This window comes from Canis lupus, chromosome 9, assembly GCF_011100685.1.
Source record: "Canis lupus familiaris isolate Mischka breed German Shepherd chromosome 9, alternate assembly UU_Cfam_GSD_1.0, whole genome shotgun sequence".
Lineage (NCBI taxonomy): Eukaryota > Metazoa > Chordata > Mammalia > Carnivora > Canidae > Canis > Canis lupus.
This window is the reverse complement of record NC_049230.1, coordinates 28,289,405-28,314,951: the sequence shown is the minus strand read 5'-3', so window position 1 is coordinate 28,314,951 and position 25,547 is coordinate 28,289,405. Positions and strand designations below refer to the sequence as shown.

The following is a 25,547-nucleotide window of genomic DNA, read 5'->3' as shown; positions in this document are numbered from 1 at the left end:
GTGCCAACATGAAAATATACAAATAGCTTCTGTTTCGACATGTATGTGACAAAACACAAAAATTAAAAAAAAAAAAACAAATATATGGTTGAGAGAAAACAGTGTTTTGGATAGGGTTTTCTTGTTCTGTGGTTTCTGAACCTCTGATGCATTGCTTGTACATCTTAGAATATTAGTATTTTATTCTGAAAAACAGGAGTTGATCCATTTTTTTAGAGATAGTGTAAATTTTATTCGTGGATTATTGAAAACAACCAGAGATTCATGCACAACATTGTGGAATTGTTTTTGATAAATTATCCTTGGCATTCTGGTTCAATTCCTACATTGAAGGACATTACAAGAAGGAACTGTATAGACTAGCTATTATTCCTGGCAGGAAAAAAAAAAAAAAGGTAATTCCAAAGATTTTATGGAAGAGATCCTGGGAAGGAACTTTATAGTGGGCAAGGATTAAAAGAACCAACAAAGGATAGCAATACATGACTGGATATGGAGGAGTAAGGGAGAAAATGTTGTTACCAGAACCATGGAAGAGCTATAGGTATGGGAGAAGGCTACCACAGGAGCTCTTGCCTGAAGTTAAGGAATATAGTTGCTGCTGGAACCATAGGCCCTGCATGGTGGGAGGAGAGTAAATCAGGACTCTGAACTATTTCTACTCTGCCTTTGCTTTTTTGTTGGTTTCTGTCAAAGTGCAAGAAAGTCCAGGAGAGGGAACTCAAGGAGGCCAGCCTTCAAAGACTTTATGAAGCAAGAAAAAAAAAAGTGGAGAAAACAGAGAGGGGGTTCACTTGGTTACTCCATTTAGTTAAAAGAATGTTAAAATACTCCCTACGACAGTGCTACGGTATCCTTTATGACCACCCATTGGGAGGAATTTCCTATAAGATTCAATTCCAAGAATGATTCCACTTACCTTGTATCTTCCCTTATCTAATAGAGCTTTTTAATATTTTCTCTTTGTTTTGGTTTATAGGAAACTTAAATGTGTGTCCTAGTTCTGATATCATATACAGGTCTTATAGCATCAGGTAGCTACAAGCCTTGTCCTTGGTTTGTTTTTAATTATTTTGTTTTCAATTTTCCCATAATTTGTAATTTGATATGCTGTATATATTGTGTAAAAAAATAATAATTCATCAGAATGAAAAACTTCTCTTCTTCAAAGTTTATTTAGAAAATAAAAAGGCAAGCCACAGACTGGAAGAAAAAAAATGCAATACATATATCTGCAAAGAATATATGGGGGGAATATGTGAAGACACCTACAAATCAATACTATGGACAAATATCAAGGAAAAAATTGAGTGGGTACTTTACAAAAGAAGATATGGGAAGAACCAGTATAATATAAATGACATACACTGCTATTAGTCATTAGTGAAATACAAACCCACAAAAATGGTTTTCAAAAACTGGCAATATTAAATTTTAGAGAGACTGTGAAATAACCAGAACTCTCATCTGTTGTTGATGGTAGCGTAAAGTATTACAACCCTTTGAAAAACTATTTGGCAGTTATATTTTTTTCTTTAAAATGAAACATGTAACTACACTATGACTCAGCAATTCCATTCCCATGCCCCTACCCAAGAGAAAATGATAATGTATGTCCCCTTAAAGATTGATACTAGAAACGTCAGAAGAGATTTATAAATCATGTGAAAACCTGGAAACAACTGGAATGTTCATAAACACTGGAAATTAATAAACACATTGTAGTTCAATGTGATATAATGCAATGTAATGCTACTTAGCAGTGAAAGGAACAACTATTGAAACATATGGCAGCACTAATAAATTTCAAAATTATAATGCTGAGTTAGAAAGTCTTACTCAAAAGAGTACATGTTGTAGAATTGCATTTATGTGAAGTTTACAATAGGTAAAATAAATTCATGAAGACAGAAATTGGATCAATGAATGCTTCTGGTCAGGGGAGCAGATTGACTAAATAAAGAGGCACAAAGTTTCTAGGATCATGGAAACATTGTAAACCATAGTTGAGGTGATATATATGTTAAGCTTTTACTTAATGAACTCTGCACTTAAAATATGTGCATTTTGTGATATGTAAATTCAATTAAAAAGTATTAGAAAAAAATTTTTTGACTAGGAAGACATGATAAGAAACCTGAATGAATCTATGTAGGGCTACATTTGTCAACTATCTGCCCAGATCCTCAAACCTCTGCACAAAAGTACACTTTAAGGAATATATAATAGTAATTTTTGTGAACTATTAGCCATTACTGGAGGTCAATTTCTTTCAATTCATTTAAACAAACATTTCCTAAGTTCCTACTCTGAAAAAGACATTGAAGGATATTGGTGAAAGACAGGAAGATTCCCTATCATCAAGTAACTTGTCTAATAATAGGGTTTGAAAGACTGCAGTGAGAACTACTTCAAAGGCAAATTAAAAAATATTAAAATGTTAGCTAGTACAGGTTACAAAGTCATAGTTATTATAGTGGTCCTTGTACCTAGCATAGTGTGAGATATGGGGCAGGAGGAATTTCTAAAACCAAGTATTATTAAAGAATAATAAAGATATACCACTTTAAGGCAAAATTAGAAAGAAAAAAGGAGGGGGTAAAAACTGAGCCTTTTACTCCTCCTTTGAATCCTTTAGTACAGCAGCTTATCCAAAACCTGGTGACTGTGATATGTTAAAAGAGCTATGAGGTGGAGCAAAGCAGTAGCAAATTAATGTCCTTGAGGATTTTTTTTTTTTTTTTTGGTCTTGACTAGTTAAGTAGATCCTGGGGAAGATGGATTGAACTTTCCACAGGTAAACTCTGTAGGTCAATGAAAATTTGAGTGTTTTCTTCTGGTGGATTTTGATCTATTACTTGCTTTTTAGATTGTAAAGCAAAAATACACAATGGCAATAATAATACTACAATACCTAGAGAAAAGTGTAGTGGTTAAGAGGCTTGGAATCCTGACTCTGTCACGTACCATCTCTGAGCAAGTCATTTAGTTTCTCCTTTGCCTTAGTGTCTCATTTGAAAATGGGAATAAAATGCAGTAGCTACATCATAGAGTGTTTTTGAGAATGATATATGATATTCATATGAACAACACAGCAATTCCCTAGGATGTAAACACTCAATAAATGTCTATTTTATTACTTTAAAAGTCACAAAGCCCTTCTGTATACTGCCTGGCTTTGGTGACAACTTAACATACATTAATTGTAATAATATTCAATATTTTTAATTTCGCTTTAATTCTTTTAACCTCAGCACTGTCTATGAGGCCTGGTACAACAAATATGTGTCCAATAAATAAACAAAATCTCACATCAAAAAAAGAAATTGAAATTGTCAAGTGGCCTGATTTTTTTTTTTTTAAACCAAACCAACACCTTTCAAAATAAACTCAGGGGATATAATTAAAAGCTCCACAAATGACATATAGAGGAAAGTGAAATAAGAACAAAGACATTTTGTATGGTAAGAAAAAGGAAAACATTCTCATGCAAAATGGTCCGAATTGATCAGGAGGGATAATGGAACAGGGAGGTCTTTTTAAAAGCAAAATCAATACTCTGATGGAAAAAAGACTATTGCTCATTTTAAAGTGAGAAAATGGAAAGAAGAAAAACCAAACCAGAACATACGTGACAGTGCTGGAAAGCAAATCGGGATTTGTCAAAGGAAGAAAATATCAGCAATTGAACTTGTAATACAATAGCTTCCCATTTTCCAACATACATCTTAATTTAGACACAATGACATAAGGAAATTAACAGAATGCCACAACAGCATTAGAAGGTAAAAGTAGCAATAGTAGGGATGTAAAAGAGAGACATGGCAGATGGGGTGTGTTTGATGCCAGATAATCCAGTTTCAATTATTGATCCTCACTGTCTGCCAATCAATATCCTTTCTCTGTTTGCCAACTGATTTCTGCATCCTTGTGTGCATGTGCACATACACACACACACACACACACACACACACACATCCTTGAAAAGGACATGCAGCCCAAGTCTGTTGAAGGGAAAAACCGTAACAGAGATCTGGAAACCACTCTGTATGACAAGACTGGGAGGAGAGCACCAAGTTGCCTCCATTGTAGAAAAGCAGCTGTCTTGGAGGCTGTCAGAAGACTTTTTATTCTATTAAAATTGAGAACTGAAGACTCAGAGACCTTGTCAAAGTGTTTCCACAAGCAGGAAACTTTATGCAAAATTATGAAGTAGTGAATGTTAGTGAGTGGAAGCACACCATTCCCTCAGAAGTGTGGGATTTGAGGACAGAAAGGTCTACAGAGAAATGCTGATCATGTCACTTAACAGCTGAATCGCTGGCTTAAAAGTGCCCAATGCATTTAACCTCACAGACATTTTTCCCTCTTCTGAAAAACAAGGCTATTCATTTTACTTTAAAGAGTTGTTGAGAGTTTTAAATATAAAAATATCTGGCTTACTATTCCATCAGTGAGTGTTCCATATATGTGTATATATGTTATGGAGAATAATTTATATTTTATTTTATTTATTTAATTTTATTTTAGAATTTCTTTGTATTATTTTTTCCCAGAGAATCCTACTACAGTTTTTTGGGGGGGTTGGTGGGGGACGATTTGGGGGGGGGGGAGTTGTTATTTTGTTTTTGTATGGTTTTGTTCTGTTTTTAGAATTTCTGCCTTTTAAAAAAAAATGTTGGGGATCCCTGGGTGGCTCAGCAGTTGAGCACCTGCCTTTGGCCCAGGGCGTGATCCTGGAGTGCTGAGATTGAGTCCTGAGATGGGCTCCCTGCGTGGAGCCTGCTTCTCCCTCTGCATGTGTCTCTGCCGGTCTCTCTCTCTCTTTTACGAATAAAATAAATAAATAAAATCTAAAAAAAAAAATAATAAAGTGTTGCATAGTGCCCCCAGGGGAGAGGACACCAGCGAAAACACAGAAGGAGAGAGAAAAGCAAGTAAAAGTGGAGAAATGAGAAAAGAGTGATTCCTAGCTATCTGAAACACAAACAGCTGCCTGGTCTCTAGGTACAGCAAGGAAATTCTGCAGCTGTGGATCTTTGAACCCTTTGGAATGGTTACTATGTACTTTCCAGTAATTAATGAAAAGAGAGCTGTTAATAACACATATTTTTTGTGGTTGAATGTTGTTTATATATTAGTCATTTTTCTGATTCTTTCTTCCTTCTTTGTTTCCATTCCTCTTTGAGAAGATGATCTGTTCTGTGCTCCTTATCCTGAAAAAGGAATGTAACAGCATGAATCTTGAAAGAGCCTGGTAAGCTTTTACTTTTAATTTCAAAATGTTTAAATATTTAAAGACCAGGGACAACACAACTGTTTGGGGGAACATGTGGGTGGAAAACAGGCCTTCCCACAAACTTTTACCAAACCTCTCCCCCACTATTCTGATTAAAGAAAGTATTTCTTCAGTCTTGGAAAGGAGTAGAAAAGTGGAGAAGAGATCATGAAAGGTTTATGGGTCTAGGAGGAAGCATAAGCCTGTAGAGGTTTCAAGGACTTTTATCCATTGAATTCAGAGTATTTTCAATAGGGACCTGAGAGGTATAAATGTGAATGATCAGTGTTGGGCCCTCTGCCAGGAATAGGTCCTATCCTATGCTTCTTGCTATCCCTGGGGCCACTCTTCCCTTACACTGTGTACTCTGAAACAAAGTTCTTATTTAATCCACCAGTTACACAACATTTTTATTACATTTATGCTATGGTCTAAGTGTTTATGTCCTCTTGAAATTCATATATTGAAATCCTAACTCGTATGATGATGGTATTAGGAGGTGGGGCTTTCAATGAACTGATTCAGATTATGAAGGTGAAGCACTCATGCATGTGATTCTTACATTATTATAATTTTATGTCATTCTGATAAAAGAGACTCAAGAAACTCTCTTGCTCTTTGCAGCATGTAAGAGCATTGTAAAAAGACAGCCATCCAGGAAGTGGTCTTCACCAGACACCATATCTGCCAGTGCTTGATCTTGGATTTTCTGTCCTCCACAACTATGAGAAATAATATTCGATTATTTATAATACACTCAGTCCATGGTATTATAGCAGCCCTAATGAGCTGAAATTTCTAATGATTATCTTGGATGATTTTATAGGAAGAGAACTCATTTTTATGATAAAATTTAAAAGGAATTTTGATATCTATAAAATGAAATAATGTTGATAGATTTTAAATGAGTTTGGGGATAACCCACAACTCTACACTATTGAGACTTTCCTTGTAGGAATATGGTTCCTCTCTTCATGTCTTAAAATTTTCCTTTGTGTCCTTCTGTTGAGTTTTGGGATGTAAGGTGAGCTCTGTATTTCTTAAGTTTATTACTAGGTAATTTTGATGTTGTTGATACTGTGATTTTGGTAATGATTCTATGTAACATTCACTCCATATTGATGATGTATCAGGCACTCTGCTGAGCAACTTATTAGATTAATTTAATTCTCGCAATAATCCTGTGAGTTAAGAACTATATGAAACCCATTTTGAAACTATAAAGTTGATTCTCAGATGAATTAAAGAATTTACCCAAAGTCATGCAGCAAGCATATGGAAGAGTCAAGATTTAAAACTAGATTTGTCTCTACATCATACTATTTTTCTTTATCATTAGACTATTCTGTTCCACCTCTTTGATTTAAGGAAACACACACACATACACACACAATATTTTTTAATTAACAGGCTACAAAAATCTTCCATGAGATAATCCTAATTTTCTGGGACATGTTAACTGATACAAACAGTTTGTAAATATTGTTTAGAAAGAAATTAGTATGATAGAGTTAGCCTTATAAACCTCAGTTGATTAGCTATAAACCTTTTTTCACTTCATACCTTGGGTGACTGGGGGAAATTAATGTCAGCATGCTTTCACTAACAATATTTATCTAAGTTCTAGCTCTTACCTGGAATTTCCTATATATGTATGTTAAGGAATGTTACTATCCAAGATGATTAAGTATTCTACTTAATAATTCTTTAATCATTAATGAGGCCCTGCTGCCGTAAAATTTTGGAGGAAAGTCTTTAATAGGTTTATGCCACTATGTTTGCCACTTGAACAGAAAGAAGGGGAGAACCAAGCTCATTTTATATTTATTATACTTACTTCAGTAATAAACTGTGAAACTATCAAATATTCAGCTAACTTCTCTGTTTTTAAGTTTCCACACTTTGCAAATTGAAATAATAATACCACAGTCCTTAGTGGCCATAAATGATATAACATTTATGTTTTATTATTCATCAGGTATCTGAGTAGCATTCTTATTGGCTAAAAAGATAGCAACAATCTAGTGATAGAATGATGTATCTCTTAGTGCTTTGTTGAGAACCTTGATGTGAACTCGTGCGAAACTGCAAAAATGGAGAATTATTTTTCTCTTTGGTATACTTCCTACTAGTATAAATAAAAAATTAACTCCAAAGAGCATAAGTGAATTATTTGATTCTCTGGCTCAAGCTACGTAAGAGCTATTGGAATTATTATTGAGATAACTTGGTTCACTGTGAACAAGTTTCAGAAGTAATAAATTACTAGAGGCTGCCAATATATGATCAGCTTTTTCCTGCAAATATAGAACAACAATAATTGGGAAAATAGCCTACTACAACCATCAGTGATACAATCGTCAATTCTCTACTGTATATTTTGTTATTAGACTTTATCATTTCACTCAGTTATTAGGTAGGAATAAGTCCTCAAAAAAAAAAACAAAATGTTCTGCATACCAACTGTGGTAAAATTCTGCATGAGATATTGAGGACAAATATTATATATATATATATATATATGCAACAAGGTGTCAAATCCCTTACAGGAAACATATAAAGTGTTATGGTAGTAATTAATAATGGGTTAAGAGAAAGAATCAAGCACCCAAGAGATATAATGAGATCTCCCTTTGTCTCTTTCTCTTTTTCTAGCAAGAGCACCCTATTTATCATGCCACAAATCACAGGAATAATGCTTGAAACATTATCTTAGAAAGTACAGACAGAAACTTACTCAGGTTGATAATTAATATCTATACAAAATCAACAGCTAACATTATATTTAATGGCAAGAAACTCAGAACTTTTTGCCTAAGATCAGGAACAAAAAAAGAATGTTCCCTATCACTGTTGGGCTGGCAAGACTGGGGACCTCAAAACAGCAACCCCAGGCCAGCAGCCTTCCAATAAGGCCGCCTTGCTGCCCTACCCTAACTTAGCAGACAAAGACCTGTAACCCTTGCCCTAACTGGAATGCCACCCTACCACCATCTTCCCCAACCCCCCCCCCGCCCCCCCCCCCGCCCCCCCCCCCCCCCCCCCCCCCCCCCCCCCCCCGCCAACACCACCTTATCTCCCTACCCTAACTTAGCTTACAAAGACCTGTAACACTTGCCCTAATCGGAATGCACCCTGCCCCCATCTTCCCACCGAAAACTCTTTATAGCACCCCCTGCGGTTTGCCTGGGAAGGACTTCCCTGACTCAAGCTCCTCTGAGTCACAGAACCTAGCCCAGGAGCACTCCCCATTAAGCACTATCAAACCTACTGCCTGGCTCTGCCATTTTTTTTTTTTAATTTCTCCACCGTTCATTTGGGAAAAACCTAAGAATCACCACTCCTTTCCAACACTGTACTGGAATTCACTGTTGTAACAAGACAAGAAAATAATAGTATACATGTTGGGAAGGAAGAAATAAAACTCTTTGTTCACATATGACATTGTGTTCACATATGACATTGACTATCTGTGTAGAAAATCTGTTAGAATTGACAAAAAAAAAAAAAAATCCTAGAACTAATAGCATATTATACCAAGGTTGCAGGATACAGGGTTAATATACAAAGGGCAATTTTTTTTAATATACTAGGAAATAACTGAAATTAGAAATTAAAAATACAGTATCATTTACATTAGCACACCCAAAGATAAAATATGTATAGGATCTCTATGAGGGAAACAGCACAACCCTCATGAATAAAATGAAAGAACTAAAGAAATGGAGATTCGTGATATCAGAGATATTGTGTTTAACATGGTTAAACAAGACTCATTCATGTCCCCCTTCCAGTGACAAAAATTTGGCATCTATTCACATATAATTGTACCTCTTTGGGTGCTATGAGATTCGAGAGCACATGCCAAGGGACCCATGAGGACTCTCACCCACTCGGGCGTTTAGTAATAGCCATAAAGACCTTGGTCTTGGCTGTGGACCGTAGAGTGGCCTGTGAACTGGCTTCAGCCCCATTCAGCTATGGCTCAGGAGTCCCTGGAGAACCCTGTCTTAGACAATCACCTATGGACCAGAGAGTCTTTGATGAAGTCCAGGTTTCCAATGGAAAAGCTCCAGCACAGTGTTGGAACAAAAATGTATGAGTTTGGATGCACTGGAGAAGGTAAAAGGGAAAGTTTGACTTTACCCACATCAATCCTCCTCCAAGGTGGTACAGCTCAGGGCCAAGAGAGATCTTGTTGGCCTATCATTTTTCTGACTTCAATACCTCACCTTCAACAATGGTTAACTCACCCAGACAGTAAATCAATAAGGAAATGTTTGACTTGAACTATACTTTAAACTAAATTGACCTAACAGATACAAACAGAACATTTCCATCCAGCAGAGACAGAATACACATTTTTCTCAAACACACATGGGACGTTCTCCAGGATAGATTATATGATAGGTCACAAAACAAGGCTTAGCAAATTTAAGAAGTTTGAAATAATACTAAGGATATTTTCCAGCCACAATTGTATAAAACTAGATATCAATAACAGGAGGAAAACTGGAAAAGTCCAAATATGTTAAGAGAAATGAAAATGGAAGGTCAACACCACAAGACCTGTAGATGCAGCAAAAGCTAATGTAAAAGGGTATTTTATCACAATAAATGTCTATATCAGGAAACAAAGATCTCAAATAAACAACCTAACTTCTCACAAGTTTTTTAAACTAAAAAAGACAAGAAGAAACTAAGCCCAATTTAGCATACAAAATAACAAAGATCAGGCTCAAAAAAACAAAGACCAGAGAATTTAAAAACTTAATGAAACTAAAAGTTGATTTTATTGAAGATACAGAAATTAACAAACCTTACCTATAATAACTAAGAAAAAAGAGAAAACTCAAAATCAAAAATGAAAGAAGGGGAATTATAATACCACAGAAATACAATAATCGTAAGAGACTTCTATAAACAATTATAAGACAACAAATTGGATAAACCAAAGGAAATATATAAATTCCTAGAATCATACACCCAACCAAGATTGAATCATAAAGTAGCAAATCTGAACAGGCCAATAATAACTAAGGAAATTGAATCATAATAAGAAACCTCCTAATAAAGAAAAGTCCAGGGCCAGATGACTTCACTGATGAATTCTACTGAAAATTTAATGAATTATTATTATTATTATTGATTTTATTTTTTCGTGAGAGACACGCAGAGAGAGGCAGAGACATAGGCAGAGAGAGAAGCAGGCTCCCTATGGGGAGCCTGATGTGGGACTCAATCCCAGGACCCCGGAATCATCACCTGAGCTAAAGGCAGACACTCAATTACTGAGCCACACAGATGCCCCTGAAAATTTAATGAATTAACACCAGTTCTCAAACTTATCTAAAAAACTGAAAAGGCATGAACACTCCCAAACTCACTTAAGAGGGCAGCATTATCTTGATAATCAAAGTCAGGCAAAGACAGAACAAGAAAAGAAAACTACCAGTCAATAAACTTGATGAACATAATTACTAAAATTCTCAACAAAATATTAGCCAACCAAAATCAACAAAATAAAAGGATCATATGCTATGACCAAGTGATATTTATTGCTGGGATGCAAGGATGGCTCAACACACACACATCAATAAATGTGATATTTATTCACATAAAATTCAATTTCCTTTCATGAAACAATGCTCAACAAACTGCAGAGGAATGTATTTCAACATAATAAAGGCCATGTATAACAAGTTCACTGCTAACATCATACTTAATAGTGAGAGGTTAAACATTTTTTTTCTTTAAGATCAGAAAAAAGAGAAGGATCCTCACTCACACCTCTCCCGTTCAACATTGTACTGGAAGACCTAGCCAGAGCAATTAGCAAGAAAAAGAAATAAAATTGTAAAGGAAGAAGTAAAATTCTCTTTGTTTGAGATATAATCTTATGCATAGAAATCCACCATATAACTGTTATAACTAATAAATTAAGTAAAACTGCAGAATTCAAAAGCAACATACAAAAATTAGTTGTATTCCTAAACACTAACAATTAAATATCTGGAAAAGAAAAAAGAAAGCAATTCTACTTATAATAGCATCAAAAAAATGCTTAGGAATAAATTTACCCAAGGAGATAAAAGATCTGTACACTGAAAACTGTAATATTTTGATGAAAAAAATAAAGAACACAAAAATAAATGGAAATATACCCTGTGTTCACAGATTGGAAGATAATGTAAAAATATCTGTACTACACAAAGCTGTCTGTAAATTCTTATCAAAAGTTCCAATGGCATTTGTCACAAAAAAAAAAAAAAAAAAAAAAAAGCCAAAATATGTCTGGGAGTACACAAAACTCTGAATAGACAAAGCAATCATGAATGTAAGAAAAAGTTGGAGATGGGGCCCTTGGGTGACATCTGCCTTCTGCTTAGGTCATGATCTCAGGGTCCTAGGATCAAGCCCTGAGTAGGGCTCTTTGCTCAGCTGGGAGTCTGCTTCTCCCTCTCCCTCTGTGCTCCAGCTCTCTCTCTCTCTCTCCCTCTCTCTCTCAAACAGATAAATTTAAAAAAATTTTTGAAGAAAAAGTGGGAGGCATCACACTTCCTCATTTCAAACAATATTACAAAACTATACTCTTTGAAACACTATTGTACTAGCATAAAAACAGACATATAGATCACCAATGGAACAGAATGGAGAGCTTAGAAATAAATGTATGACAAGAGTGCTAAGTGCAAAGAATGATCTTTTCCATAAATGGCAAAGGAAAAACTGGAAAATCACTTGCAAAAAAATGAAATTGAATTCCTACATTATACAACTCAAAAAAAATTTTTTTAAGATTTCATTTATTTATTTATGAGAGATACAGAGAGACAGAGAGGTGGAGACACAGGCCGAGGGCGAAGTAGGCTGTATGCAGGGATCCTGATGTGGAACTCAATCTTGGATCTGCAGAATCATGCCCTGGGGCCAAAGTCATGTGCTAGACTTCTGAGCCACCCAGGGATTTCCATGTGACTCAAAATTAATTTGAAATGGATTAAAGACCTGAAACTGCAAAACGTAGAGAATTAAAAAAGGAAAAAGGTTTTTGATGTTAGTATTGGAATGACTTTTTGGATATGACATGAAAAGCCAAGGAAAGTAAAGCTAAAATAAATAAATGAGATTACATCAAACTAAAAAGCAAAAGAAGCAACAAAATGGAAAAAAATGCTCGGTGAATGGGAGAAAATATTTAAAAATCATATACCTGGTAAGGGTTTAATCTCCAAAACATATAATACAACTCAAAAAGGAAATAAAAATAATCTGATTTTAAAAATGCCAGAGGAGGGGCTTCTGGGTGGCTCAGTCCATTAAGTATCTGCCTTTGGCTGAGATCATGATCCCTGGGGTCCTTGGATCAAGCCCTGCATCAGACTACCTGCTGAGCAGACTACTTGTCCCTCTCCTCTGCCCCTCCACCCTTCCCCACCCCCTACTTATGTTCTTTGTCTCTCAAATTAATAAAATCTTTTTTCTTTCTTTCTTTTTCTTTTTTCTTTCATTCTTTCTTTTTTTATTTCTTTCTCTCTCTCTTTCTTTCTTTCTTTTTTGTATTTTTTTTTATTGGAGTTCAATTTGCCAACATATAGCATAACACCCAGTGCTCATCCCCTCAGGTGCCCCCCTCAGTGCCCATCACCCGGTCGCCCCATCCCCCTGCCCACCTCCCTTTCCACTACTCCTTGTTCGTTTCTGAGAGTTAGGTGTCTCTCATGTTCTGTCACCCTCACTGATATTTCCCACTCATTTTCTCTCCTTTCCCCTTTATTTCCTTTCACTATTTTTTATATTCCCCAAATGAATGAGACCATATAATGTTTGTCCTTCTCCGATTGACTTACTTCACTCAGCATAATACCCTCCCGCTCCATCCACCTTGAATAAAATGGTGGGTATTCGTCATTTCTAATGGCTAATATGCCATTGTATACATAAACCACATCTTCTTTATCCATTCATCTTTATATGGACACTGAGGCTCCTTCCATAGTTTGGCTATTGTGGACATTGCTGCTATAAACATCAGGGTGCAGGTATCCTGCTCTTTCACTGCATCTGTATCTTTGGGGTAAATCCCCAGCAGTGCAACTGCTGGGTTGTAGGGTAGTTCTATTTTTAGCTCTGAGGAACCTCCACACATTTTTCCAGAGTGGCTGCACCAGTTCACATTGCCACCAACAGTGCAGGAGGGTTCCCCTTTCTCCACATCTTCTCCAACATTTGTTGTTTCCTGTCTTGTTAATTTTCACCATTCTCATTGGTGTGAGGTGTTATCTTACTGTGGTTTTGATTTGTATTTCCCTGATGGCAAGTGATGCGGGGCATTTTCTCATGTGCTTTTTGGCCATGTCTATGTCTTCTTTGGTGAAATTTCTGTTCATGTCTTTTGCCCATTTCATGATTGGATTGTTTGTTCCTTTGCTGTTGAGTTAGTAAGTTCTCTATAGGGCAGCCCGTATGGCTCAGCGAATTAGCGCCACCTTCAGTCCAGGGCATGATCCTGGAGACCCGAGGTTGAGTCCCATGTTGGACTCCTTGCATGGAGCCTGCTTCTCCCTCTGCCTGTGTCTCTGCCTCTCTCTATCTCTGTGTCTCTATGAATAAATAAAATCTTTAAAACAAAATAAGTTCTTTATAGATCTTCCATACTAGCCCTTTATCTGATATGTCATTTGCAAATATCTTCTCCCATTCTGTAGGTTGTCTTTTAGTTTTGCTGATTGTTTCTTTTCCTGTGCAGAAGATTTTTATCTTAAGTCCCAATAGTTCATTTTTGCTTTGTTTCCCTTGCCTTCATAGATGTATCTTGCATGAAGTTGCTGTGGCCAAGTTCAAAAAGGGTGTCACCTGTGCTCTCCTCTAGGATTTTGATGGATTCTTGTCTCACATTTAGATCTTTCATCCATTTTGAGTTTATCTTTGTGTATAGTGGAAGAGAATGGTCTAGTTTCATTCTTCTGCATGTGGCTGTCCAATTTTCCCAGCACTATTTACTGAAGAGACTGTATTTTTCCAGTGGATAGTCTTTCCTCCTTTATCAAATATTAGTTGACCATAGAGTTGAGGGCCCATTTCTGGGTTCTCTATTCTGTTCCATTGATCTATGTGTCTGTTTTTGTGCCAGTACCACACTGTCTTGATGACCACAGCTTTGTAGTACAACCTGAAATCTGGCATTGTGATGCCCCCAGCTCTGGTTTTCTTTTTTAATATTCCCCTGGCTATTCAGGGTTTTTTCTGATTCCACACAAATCTTAAGATGATTTGTTCCAAATCTCTGAAGAAAGTCCATGGTATTTTGATAGGGATTGCATTAACCGTGTAAATTCCCTGGGTAACATTGACATTTTCACAATATTAATTCTTCCAATCCATGAACATGGATATTTTTCCATCTCTTTGTGTCTTCCTCAATTTCTTTCAGAAGTGTTCTATACTTTTTAGGGTATAGATCCTTTACCTCTTTGGTTAGGTTTATTCCTAGGTATCTTATGCTTTTGGGTGCAACTGTAAATGGGATTGACTCCTTAATTTCTATTTCTTAAGTCTCATTGTTAGTGTAGAGAAATGCCACTGATTTCTGGGTGTTGATTTTGTGTCCTGCAACACTGCCGAATTGCTGTATGAGTTCTAGCAATCTTGGGGTGGAGTCTTTTGGGTTTTCTATGTAGAGTATCATATCATCTGCAAAGAGGGAGAGTTTGACTTCTTCTTTGTCAATTTGAATGCCTTTTATTTCTTTTTGTTGCCTGATTGCTGAGGCTAGGACTTCCAGTACTATGTTGAATAGCAGTGGTGAGAGTGGACATCCCTGTCATGTTCCTGATCTTAGGGGAAAGGCTCCCAGTGTTTACCCATTGAGAATATTTGCTGTGGGCTTTTCGTAGATGGCTTTTAAGATGCTGAGGAATGTTCCCCCTATCCCTAACTCTGAAGAGTTTTGATCAGGAATGGATGCTGTATTTTGTCAAATGCTTTCTCTGTATCTATTGAGAGGATCATATGGTTCTTGTTTTTTCTCTTGTTGATATGATCTATCATGTTGATTGTTATACCAGTGTTGAACCAGCCTTGCATCCCGGGGATAAATCCCACTTGGTCATGGTGAATAATCTTCTTAATGTACTGTTGGATCCTATTGGCTAGTCTCTTGTTGAGAATTTTTGCATCTGTGTTCATCAGGGATATTTGTCTATAATTCTCTTTTTTGGTGGGGTCTTTGGTTTTGGAATTAAGGTGATGCTGATCTCATAGAATGAGTTTGGAAGTATTCCATCCCTTTCTATCTTTCAGAACAGCTTTAGTAGAATAGGTATTGTTTCTTCTTTAAATGTTTGATAGAACTCCCCTGAGAAGCTATTTGGCCCTGGACTTTTGTGTCTTGGGAGGTTTTGGATGACTGCTTCAATTTCCTCCCTGGTTATTGGCCTGTTCAGGTTTTCTATTTCTTCCTGTTCCAGTTTTGGTAGTTTGTGGTTTTCCAGAAATGCATCCATTTCTTCTAGATTGCCTAATTTATTCACATATAGATGCCCATAATATGTTTTTAAAATCGTTTGTATTTCCTTGGTATTGGTTGTGATCTCTCCTTTTTCATCTGTGATTCTAATTTGAATATTTTCTCTGTTGTTTTTAATAAGACTGGCTAATGGTTTATCTATCTTATTAATTCTTTCAAAGAACCAACTCTTGGTTTTGTTGATCTGTTCTACAATTCTTCTGGTGTCTATTTCATTGAGTTCTGCTCAAATCTTTATTAACTCTCTTCTTCTACTTGGAGTAGGTTGTAATTGCTGTTCTTTCTCCAGTTCCTTTACTTGCAAGGTTAGCTTGTGTATTTTAGTTTTTTTCCAATTTTTTGAAGGATGCTTGTATTGCAATGTATTTCCCTCTCAGGACTGCTTTTGCTGCATCCCAAATATTTTGAACGGTTGTATCTTCATTTCCTGCTGAGTGCCTTTCAGTCCAGTGCAGATTTTTAAAGTTCCTGCTTCCCCAGGGCTGGGCTTTCCTGCTCTGGGAGGTTCTCACTGCTGCCTGGCCTTAGCCTGGCTCCTCGTGGGGCCTCTCCCCTACTGGATTATTTTTTATCTTTTATTTATCCTACCTTGTTAGAAGTGAAAACTCTTCTCTCTGTAGCATTCCAGCTGTCCTCTCTTTAAATCTCAGGTTGAATTTGTAGGTTTTCAGGATGACTTGAAAGTTATCTAGGTAAGTTGGTGGGGACAGGGACCCCACTCCTCTGCCACCTTGCCCCACCATCTCTAAAATCTTTAAAAATAAAAATAAAAATGCCAGAGGAACTGAATAGTCTTTTCTCCAAAGAGCCCATATAAATTTCCCCCAGATTTGAAAAGATGCTCAATATCAGTAGTCATCAGAGAAACTCATAAAACTCAAAAACATAAAGAAATATCACCTCTTATCTGTTAGAATGGTTAGTATCAAAAAGGCACAAGATACGTTTTGGCAAGGATATGGTGAAAGGGGGAATCCTTGTGCACCAAGTGGTAGAAATGTAAATTTTTACAACTATTATGGAAAAAAAGTATGGAGATTCCTTAAAAAAAAAAAAAAAAATAGAGGGGTGCCTGAGTGGCTCAGTTGCTTAACTATCTGTTTTTAGCTTAGGTCATGATTTCAGGGTCCTGGGATGAAGCCCCCATTGGACTCCCTGCTCAGGAGGGAGTCTGCTTCTCCCCTCTCCCTCTACCCCTGCCCCTCGCCCATGTTCTCTTTCTCTCTCATAAATACAATTAACAATAGGACTATTATTTTTTCACCTGAGAGTTCTGTACCCTAAGCCTGCCAGGAGATAGCATCAGAGTCCACTAGTTAAGGGCTCAGTCTTAAAAGACTGCTTTTCTACCTCAGGTACCAATTGCAAGCCTAGGTTGTTACCTGTGCTTCAAACCGACAGGCTATACAGATTGAAGGTTTCCACAACCCTCAGCGTGGGTTTAATGAATTAGCTAATGAAGCCCACAGATCTCAGGAAATCCACTAGATTACCAGTTTATTACAAAGGACATTAAAGAATACAAATCAGTAGCCAGTTGAAGAAGTATATTGTTCAAATTCCTGAACAAAATAGTTTCTGTCCTTGCAGAGTTTGGGGCCTGGTATGGTGCCATGGGTAATTTTCTTGTTTCCCAACCCAGAAGCTCTCTGAACACCCTCCTTTTGTTTTGTTTTGTTTTGTTTTTTTAAGATTTTATTTATTTATTCATGAGAGACAGAGAGAGAGGCAGAGACACAGGCAGAGGGAGAAGCAGGCTCCATGCAGGGGGCCTGATATGGGACTTGATCCCAGGTCTCCAGGATCAAACCCTGGGCCAAAGGCAGGCGTTAAACTCCTGAGCCACCCAGGGATCCCTCTTTTTGGTTTTTCTAAGGAGGCTTCATTATATGCACATTATTGATTAAATCACTGGCCATTGATGATTGATTCAACCTCCAGCCCTTCTACCCTTTCAGAAATCAGGGGATAGGCCTGAAAGTTCTAACCCTCTTCAAGGTTGGTTCACCTGGCAACAGCTCCCATCTTAAAGGCATTTCCAAAAATCATCTCATTAATATAAGCTCACTTGTGGTTGAAACATGCTTGTTATGAATTAGAAGACATCTATTTCGCCATTATGGCTTTGAAGCATTTTCAGGAACTAATGATAAAAGACTAAATATTATAACAAAAGATGCTCTCATTGCTCATATCAGCTCAGGAAATTTCAAGGGTATTGGGATTTGTGAGCTGGGGACAGAGGATGAAGATCATAGATAGATAGATAGATAGATAGATAGATAGATAGATAGAGATGTAGATAAAGGTATAGATATAAGCATAGATATAGATATGAGTCATATAGTATGGTCATCTAAATGGCCTGCACATTGATGTTTATAGTAGCTTTATTCATAATTGGCAAACTTAAAAGCAACCAAAATATCCTTCATTAGGTGAATGTATAAAACCCTGTGATACATCCAGACAATGGGATACTATTCAGCACTAAAAATAAACAAACAATAACAAAAACAACTATCAGGAGCTGTAATGTTATGGAGGAAACTTAAATGCATATTACTAAAAGTGAAAGAAGCCCATCTGAAAAGGCTACAGACCATATTATTTCAACTACATGATATCCTACATGAAAAGGCAAACTATGTAGAAAAGTTAAGGAATTGCCAGGAGTTATGGGGACAAAAGGGGTGAATAGTGAGGCATAGAGGATTTCTAGGGTCATGAAACTACTCTGTATGATGCTATAATAGTAGATACATGTCACTATATAATTTGTCCAAATCCTCAGAATGTACAGCACCAAGAGTGAATCCTAATATAAACTATGAGTGATTATGATGCTGCAATGCAGATCAATGTAGATTTGTCAATTGTAACAAATGTACATTCTGTTGGGGGATATTGATAATGGGGCGGTGGCTGTGCATGTGTGTGGGGGGTAGTGGTTTTATGGGAAATCTCTGTACTGTGTGCTCTATTTACTATGAAACTAAATTTTCTAAATAAATTCTATTAAAATTTTTAAAGATTAACTAAGGTGGAGAAATTTATTGTGATGTGTGTATTATACTGTACAAGTGGGTGGGAAGTCCCCCTCCACTTGATATCAAAGTGTTAGAGGCAGAGATTAATGAGTCAAGGCTAATTAAAGAAGTAATTGCTTCTGGGGATGTACTTTAGGTAGGGAGGTAACTGTGTTAGAGGCTAAAAATATCATAGCTTAATAAAATAAAATTGCACAACTGAAAGGTAAGTAGAACAATAAAATGCCAAACATATTAAAATGTACTCTGTTTATTAGAAAAATAAATTGTATTCTGGAGTTCAATAAAAACCTAATTAAGGATTTTGGCTGGGCTTTACTGTTGTTGCAACTATTGTTACTTATTAATTGTTCTCTGGGGTCCAAAGATCTCTTTACAGCTGAGGGTATCTGAGACCCTAAATTTCCTAGAGCAAGAGTAATTGGATATGGGGCTTTAAGAAATTTTGAAAATGTCCAAAACACTAATGAAAATTGTACCTTTATTCAAGATCCAGCTGTACCGACTAATTAAAATGTTGGGTTCCTTTGCTTTGGGGTAGAATTGTACCTATTCACTATAGGAAAACTGGTTATCTCAGATATTTGTTACTTGTTTTCTATTAATAAAAAGGAGAAACAAATTAAATATTCCCTGAACAATGTAGTTTGGCAAGCAAGATTTTTCTAAACGTGGGATCCATTCACAAGTGGGCATGACCAAGGGAATATTAGGTAGTGGGAATATCTCTAAAATTCTCTGAAAGCTTCTTGTTCAAATTTTAGGTCACCCAGATCCTTTCAGCCATTTGCAGTCCTGTTGGTTTCTTGTATGCTATGCTGTTTTGTATTTACATGAGTGAAATTTCAGTAAAGGATGATTAAATAGTAATTTAGATTAAGCAAATATTATCAAGACAATTATTTGGTTGTTGTATAAATGAACTTTTAGTTCAAAATTGTTTGGACTGCTTTGCTTAATTTATTTAAGTCATTCAGCATTTTACCATATATTGGTTATCTCTTCCAGTTCTGTGAAGAAGTTTATATAAGTTTACCACACACAGTAATATTTGGTCACTTCCTAACAAATTATTCGGAAGTTCCCATTGATTTTATTTTAGATATAACCCGAATAAAGTAGTTTTGTAGTTATGCTTCCCACTTCCTCCAGAGACTGGGCACACTCACCAAATAACAACAGCAACACAAAATAAAACAAAAACAAAACACCCTGTCCAAAGATCTTAAATTAGCAATGTCTATCAAGGTCTTATGTCTTTACCAAAAGAAGGACTGAAACAAAGGAAAACAAAACAAAACAACAATTATATTATACCATGGCCAACTAATTCTTATAAAAATCATTTTATAGAGTACAAAGCCTTTTCACAATGCTTTATGTCCCTGTTTGTATCTCTACAGGTAGTAGAGACACTTTTATTCTAATGCTGATATTCCCACTACTCTGAACTTGACATATCTGTCTGCCATTACTTCATCTGGCTGGTGATTCTCAATCAAAAGGTTCATTAACTGATAATTAAGTTGATAAATATTGATTCATCATCTGTTACTTCATTAAGCTCACCTGCCAGTCTACTGAGATTTATTTTCTACTATCTTGATATTCACCTGTAAAATCTGTGATCTCCAACTTCCAAAAGCACTTTGTAAGTTTTACACACATTTCATTGTCCCATTTTTTTTTTCCACTCATCCAAAAGACCTGATGGGATGTTTGGTTTTTTTTTTCTTTCTTTCTTTTTACTTTTTACAACAGAATACCAGCAACCTCACACTGAGATCTTCCTTTTTAATTTACAGTACTTCCTGCAAATTAAAGGAGAAGTGTTTTTCCCCACATCATTTCTTTTCCAGGGGAGGACAAATTTCATTTGGCTTAACTGCAATCCTTTGGTGTAAGTTTTCTCAGTCGTTCCATGTCAAAGAAGAAAAATAATTCAGAGCATGTATCTCTTCAAAACTTACAGCTCAGTTTTGGGCCCAAAATATGATCTTTTACAGCAAATGCTAAATTGGAAAAATTTAATTTTCCAATTGACAAACCAAAGTATTCTAAATACTCCCCAATGAGTGGGCCAGCAAATATGAAGTGAAAAAATTGCCACCTGTTTTTTCCCTCCTTGCAAAAATATTTGTTGTAGAACTCTATCATTGAAGGGAAGAGCTTATGTAGATTCTCTGTGTGATTCATTTTCTTACCTCTTAATTATGAAAATGTTCTTGTTTTTGTATAATATTTATGAAAAATGAGTGAGTTGCCATGGCTATCAGAGAAAATAAATATAAACAAATTCCTAATCTTGTTTAGAAGTCTCACCAACAAGGAAATGGGAGATTGCAATCCAATTAGCTATTTGTTTATTTGTTTGTTTTTAAAAGTCTGACTTAAGGTGCACCTGGGTTGTTCAGTGGTTGAGCATCTGCCTTTGGCTCAGGTCATGATCCTAGGACTCAGATCAAGTCCCAGATCAGGTTCCCTGGGGGGAGCCTGCTTCTCCCTCTGCCTATGTCTCTGCCTCTCTCTGTGTGTCTGTCATGAATAAATAAATAAAATCTTAAAAAGAAAAAAAAGAGAAAGCTTTCGTTCAAAAGTTTGACTTAAAGCGACTTTTTCGGCTTTGAGATATAATTGATACAAAACACTAGTAAGTTTAAGGTGTAGGCTGTGATGATTTGATACATGTATATGTTGATAAATTTTTACTACAGTAAGGTTAGTTAACATATTCTTTAACTCATGTTATTACCACTTTGTTGTTATTTTTAAGGTGAGAAGATTAAAGCTGTATTCTCATAGCCACTTGCCTGTAGCTTTTCAAACAAAAGGTTAAGTTCTCATTTGGCAGAACATATACTTAAATTGTAATGTTATAGAGAGGATTAGCATGGCCTCTGAGCAAAGATAACACACAAATTCCTGAAGCATTCCATATTTTTGAGCACTGGGTGATGGAATTGTTGAATCACTATGTTGTATATCTGAAACTAATACATCACTGTATGCTAAGTATACTGGAATTTAAGATTAAACTAAATTTAAAAAAATAAACAAGAGGGTAAAATACAAGGGCAAGGTAATTTCCAGGATCTAGGATAAGATGAAAACCTCTCTGCAAGTAGAACAATGGAGGATATCAAAGCAGCACAGAGACATGCATTCTAATAGGTGTGCAAGAAAAATGAATAAAAAGGGATGAGGAGTGATACAAACAACTGGAGACACAGGAGAAAGAATGAGGAATTAAATTTAATAAATTTATTAAGTTCCAAATAGGGAACCTTACTAGCCTCTTTCTGTTCATTCTCCACAAAACAACTCTAAATCAGAGCCTAGGATATTATCTTTGGAATGAAGGAGACTTAGACTGTCCCAAGTTTTACTAAAAAGAATTCAGTTTCAGTTGATTTTATATACTTTAGAAAAAATAGATGTGGTGGAGCTCTGCAAGTTTTAGCAATTGCCTAATAAGCTCCCTAGCCTATTTCAAATTCAATATACAGTATTTCTGGAAAGTATTAAGTATGATAATTACACTGCCCATATATTTCCCTTTAATGTTTGCAATAACCAAAAGAAAATTAATGCAAGAGAAGAAATATAGATAATAATACTTTTCTTCGTAAGACGTATCTCTCTCTAAGAGAGATATTCTGGGCACCAGCTATAAATTACTGTACCCATTTAAAGTGTTATAAAAATCAAAACTAGCAAGTAGTGAATGGAGATTTGTGCCACACAGACTGTACTGCAGAAATAACTAGCTTCTCACAATGGGGACATTCCCATTTACACAAAATAATTTCAAGTTATTTTTTTTTCTTTATTTGACACAGCAATGTTGCCATGACCTTCATCCACACTGTGAGTTTTGGTAATGTTTTCATTTATATCTTCTCTCCATGGGGATAAATGGTTCTAACCTTGAAATCTCAGTTCCTATGTGAAAAATAACTTTATAAATACTTCAAACACTTACATTTTCAGCAACAAATGTTCCAGTATGAATACAAAACAGCATTTCTGTCAAACACAGCAATACATAACTTGAACTCAGAAGACAGGAGTCCCAATACACTCACAGTTCACTGTCGATTCTCAGAAATAGTTTACATATTCTTCAATGGCATTATGATGATATATATATTTCTTATTGGTTTTTACTGTGTTAGAATGCCTAGAGCTGTTTACTGGCAACTCTAAGCATTTTTTGGTTCAGTTGTGACCTTTGATATACTTATAATCATCAATATTAATTAAATATTTTAAAAGCTATCAATTTTATCCATTTATATATTAATTTCACAAACATTCTTTGAAGAGCTGTTATTTGCCAGGCACTTTCCTAGGTCCAGGAGATAGAAAGATGAATTATACCTGATATGCTTTGTCCTTACAGGACTCAGATTTAAGTAAGAAAAACAAACATGAAAAATACATTTTATTTCAAAACAACTCTGCATGTTATTAGGACTATCATGCCTGTGTGTGTGTATGCATGTGTGTGTGTATGTGTTGACACAATGTAAGTGCATTGTCTTAATTTGGATTATCTTCAAAGCAGATCCTAAGCAGGGATTTGGGTTCAAGTGATTTTTTTCCTAAAGATTTCATTTATTTTTTTGAGAGAAAGAGCATGAGCAGGGGGGAGGGGAAGAGAGAGGAGCAGATTCCCTGCTTTGTAGGGAGCCCAATGTGGGGCTGAAACCAGGAGATTTGGACACTTAACTGACTCAGCCACTGAGGCACTGGTCAAGTAATTTTTAAGGAGGTAATTACAAGAAGGCCTTGAAGGATTGACTTGTACAGAAACTATCTTCATTGACTGTTTCTTTTGCTGTGCAGACGCTTTTTATCTTAAGTCCCAATAGTTCATTTTTGCTTTTGTTTCCCTTTTGTTACCCTTGCCTTCATAGATATAAGAAGTTGCTGTGGCCAAGTTCAAAAAGGGTGTTGCCTGTGTTCTCCTCTAGGATTTTGATGGATTCTTGTCTCACATTTAGATCTTTCATCCATTTTGAGTTTATCTTTGTGTATGGTGTAAGAGAATGGTCTAGTTTCATTCTTCTGTACATGGCTGTCCAATTTTCCCAGTTATACTATATGTTGGCAAAAAAAAACTTCGATTAAAAAATATATAAAAAAGAGAAACTATCTTCAGTGCCCTCTAAGAAAGCAGTAGTTCTAGAACTTTAGGATTTCCTACCATTACCTGAAGGGTTTAGTGTAACACAGGTGGCCGGGCTCTACACCCAGAGCTTCTCATTCAGTTGGTTTGTGATAGAATACCAGGACTTGAATTTTCAAGTTCCTACTTGACACTGTGACTGAGGTTGTCCAGACTGCATTTTAAGGACATTGATGTGGCAAGCATGAGTAGGGCATGATAGTCATGTGTACATACATTCATATATTTTTAATTCCTTGTTCTTACCCAAACATCACAATTTCCTCATGCTTTCAGCCATTTATTGCATCAACAATTGAACCGGCATGAGTTTTAGTCATATGAACCTGCAAGGCTTTGACCCCTCATTAACTAGTTGCTTAACCAGATGGTTAAGCAGAAAATATTTGACTGGTACCATGCACTCATTTTAATCTTATTTTATTTATGGGATACCTGTAGCTATAAACTAAATGTCCATCTTGAGTTTGAAAGGAATAGAGTGCAAAGGTTGCATTTATTGTACAAAAAATGTCCTCTTGGATAATTCATGTGAAATAGTTTTCAGCTGCTTATCTCCATCAGGACATGGGAGTACTGAAAGTGTGTGTGTGCACGTGTGTATGTGTATTAATGATATGCACGTGTAGAGCAGGAATAACCATTTTGTGTTCATAAATATTTGATAAAATTCTTCCAAGCATGAAATCGGAATTTTCTCTGCACCAAGCAAAGTATTTCTGTGAAGTTCATGGAGCTGGGATAAAAACAGAAGTCTCGTAAAACAGTTTGGCAAAATAGCCACATATATACCTTATTGCCTTTGAATAAAAAACATTTTGTGTGGAAAGCCTTTCACTCTGGTTCTTCCCTGTGACTACACTGCAGGTAAAAAAAAAAAAAAAGCCATTTATGGAGGGACATTTTTAAAACAAAATGAATGTTTGTACTTATGTGGGGAGCATAGTAACAAAGAAGTGTATTTAACTGCAGAATGCTATTTGTTTCCACAGAATACACATGCAATTTTCTATTCTGAGTGCACATTTAAATCCACATAAAAAGGGTACATTTATTTTCCAAGGACACTGAGTGGAATAATGTAAACTGGCTAAAAAGAGATGAACTCTACCTCCTGCATGTACTCTGGGTCTTTAAAGGCGTCAGGATTAGGAGAGCTAACTAGATGATCTCAGCAGTATGATCTGTTCATTCTGATATATAATTTTAGATGGTAAGTGGTCTATAATAACTATACTCTCTTCTCACTGAATATTTAATTATCTCAATAAAATGTACATAGGAACAACATATAATAAAGCGTTTGAACAACATATTTAGAGTCTCTTGACCCAAAACATCAATGTGCTCTATATCCTTTAAAGTCCATGGGCTAAGAAGCTAAAGAATAAAATAAAATTTCTCTTATTAGCTGCCTTTGAATAGTGCACCTTAAATATCTGGCCTGAAAAATATATTCTGCTTTGAGTCAACATATACATACTAAGTAAAAATTCCTTC

General features: G+C 36.0%; 1 long non-coding RNA gene and 1 other non-coding gene across 3 annotated transcripts in view; both read left to right on the top strand.

Annotated features, from left to right (window-relative positions):
- Positions 1-25,547, top strand: part of LOC106559279 — a 71,895-nt gene that overhangs the window by 11,654 nt on the left and 34,694 nt on the right. For both annotated transcript variants that reach the window (XR_005364517.1, XR_005364518.1), the window contains exon 3: positions 5,193-5,257. This is a non-coding gene — a long non-coding RNA (uncharacterized LOC106559279). The remainder of the gene's footprint in view (positions 1-5,192; positions 5,258-25,547) is intronic.
- Positions 21,693-21,798, top strand: LOC119873451. The gene has a single exon (XR_005365049.1). It is a non-coding gene; the product is annotated as a U6 spliceosomal RNA (small nuclear RNA).